We start from the raw sequence: 2,909 nt of genomic DNA on the forward strand, positions 1-2,909 counted from the left end.
CAATGTCATTGGAAAGTATTTATTGACACAGAATTCATAATTCACATTGAATTTGGGAAGGCCAAAGAAATAGAAGGGAGTGGCAAAGACACTTTGCTTTATGACACTTTTTTTGTGCAGGAATACCAGGCAGTGTTTTAACCATGAAGACAGATTTCACATTATTTTGTTTAGTCTCCTGTTTAAAAGCTTAAACCTATAAATCAGTTTTTCCCGCTGTAGTTAAAGATTGTTAATAAATATTTTGGTATCTCCATAACTTCATGAATAATAAAACTGACAACACTGGCTTGGAACAGTAATGTCCATAGTTCTGCAGTTTTACCATATTAACTGTAAGTCTAGCACTGACCTGATATTGACATGCTGTAGAATGCACCGTAAAGGCTGATGAGGACATCTTAGGAAGTTACCAGTTACTTTGTTTTCTGTACCAGTTTCCAGAGTGGATATAGAAATGATCCTGTTCACATTTTGAATGTTCTCTGGTTGAATGTGTTTTTGCATAAATAAGATTTTGATATTTGTTTTAATTATACTTCCTGTGGGACTGGGGGGATTTTAAAATCATCATTGCTCTTTTTGAGTTTTGTATTCTTTGAAACGAATGTTTAGTTTTCTGAGCCAGTTGGTCATTTCATCTCATGTCCTGTTAAGTCCAGTGACAAAACCAGAACTGTGAATAAATTACCGAAAACTTGCTGAGTAAATTTTTTTCCTTCTTTGTCAGGGTTTGGGATTGAACCCAGGGCCTCGTACATGATAGGCAAGCACTCTACCGCTAAACTACAGCCCCAACCCTGAATACTTCATTTTGAAGAATTTACCAGTATTGGAAGCACATACATGCATATGCTTTTATTTAAAAGTGGTACCATCTTAAGAATGTAAATATTTCCGGTGGTTTGTTACTTTTGCTTTTTTTTTAACTTTTAAAAAATAAATGATTGTACCAACATCCAGAGCCACATGTGTCTACAGCAGCTTTCCTGTCGTTTTAGATAAGATAAAATGTCCCATTCCATAAATACACTATTCATAGCCCCTTACTTGTTTTACAATACCTTGTTAGCAGATTTCCAAGACACACAGTGTTGAGAAACTTGAAATGCATTGATACTGTGAGACTAGGATGTGTGGAGTTAGTATTCTTTTATCCCTGACCTAGCTCTCAGTTTGTTGCAGACAAGATGCCCTTTACAGAGCTTCTAGAAACAGCAGGGTGGTGCTGAGGCTTCTCCAGACCTGCTGGCAGCAGCTGGAGCCTAGGTACTGTGGAGGAGTAGATGCTGCAGTCAGGCTGTACAGCCCAGCCTCTGGCCTTGCCCCCCCCAACTCTTGTACTGTCTCTGCCACAAAAGATCACATACCCCCATTGCCCCCACCAAATTTTTGATGTAAAACTCAGTTTCTTTATATTCTCAATTGCCTGTTGGTGGGTGTTTTACTGAAGGCTGAGAAGCCCTAAAACGTACAGGAACGGCTTTCCCTTGGGTGGCATCGAGAACACTTCAGCTGCTCCAGATGAGGAGAGCGACAAAGGTGGAGTTTCCTCACTAGTTTGAAGTTAGTGTGCCTTGTTTCTTTTAGTTACCAACTTAATGAATGTGCTGGAAATAGAAACTGATGATGGTTAACAGGCTGAGTTGCCTACCTAGCTGGCGGCATCTAGCAAGTGCATGTGCAGCAGGTGAGTTCACAATGGAGTATTTCCAAGGCTGAAAGGCATGTTCATGAACTCCGTATTACAGTGACTCATTGACTCAGGTTTCAAAGTTCATTAGGTATTTTCTCAGAATTCTTAGGTGGAGCTGTATGTTCTTACTATTTCAGGAGATTTTGAATATGAAGTATGGATGTGTAATTGGAAATACATAATAAAAAATGAAGCTTTTAAACAATTCAAAAAGTTGTTCCTGGATAGAATTATTATTCCCACTTGTCAGTCTGCCTCTTTATGTTTGAGTAAAATGGAAAAGATCATGTTAATCCCCTGTTAAGAGCATGTACTTCTCTTGCAAATTGACCTGTGTTTGATTACCAGCACCTACAACAGGCAGGCAGCACACATTCACCTATAACTCCAGCTCCAGGGCATTGGATATTTAAGGGAAAAAAGGGTCTAGCAATTTAGTAACCAAAGTCACAAGTTATATCATGGAATTCAAACATTAACAAAAATAACAGCTGTTGTGTAGCCATGGGATCTTTTTTTTAGAAATTTGTTATGTATATATGTGTGTGTCTGAGTGTATGCCACGTGTGTGCAGGTGCCCACAAAGGTCAGAAGAGGGGTCAGACTTCCTGGAGCTGGAATTAGAGATGATTGTGAGCTACCTGTTGTGGGAAATAGGGACAGAACTTGGGTTCTTTGGAGCAGCAAATGCTCTTAGTTTGTGAGCCATCTCTCCAGCTCCCCTTTCCGATTCCTGCTGATCCCTTTTCCAGCTATCCCCCCTTCTACTTTCATGTCTTTTTTTTACCCGATGAGCTTCATTATGGTTGCCTACAGATGCATGAGTGAAGTTGACAGGAACATGGGTACCTTAACAGTGGCTATACCACTGGCAAAAATGTTTCCCTCCTCCAACAACCATTAACTACATATAAATCCTTAGGGAGGCGGACGGTGCTGTGAGCCCCTCTTCCTTCCATGACAGGATGTTGACAGGCTGAGTTGTGCAACAGCCATGTCACTCAGAAGTCAGTGTTCCAACCACTCCCCCTTTCGCCAGTTCTTAGGCTCTTTTTACCATTCTTCTGTGATGTTCCCTGACCCTTCAAGTGGGTGATACAGCTGTCCTATTTAGGGCAGGACCTTCAACAGTCATGCAGGTATGAGTCTGCATTTACTGCTGACCACTGCAAAAAGAAGCTGCTCTGACCAAATCTGACAGCAACACTAATTT

This window comes from Nannospalax galili, unplaced genomic scaffold (assembly GCF_000622305.1).
Source record: "Nannospalax galili isolate Female #2095 unplaced genomic scaffold, S.galili_v1.0 scaffold204, whole genome shotgun sequence".
Lineage (NCBI taxonomy): Eukaryota > Metazoa > Chordata > Mammalia > Rodentia > Spalacidae > Nannospalax > Nannospalax galili.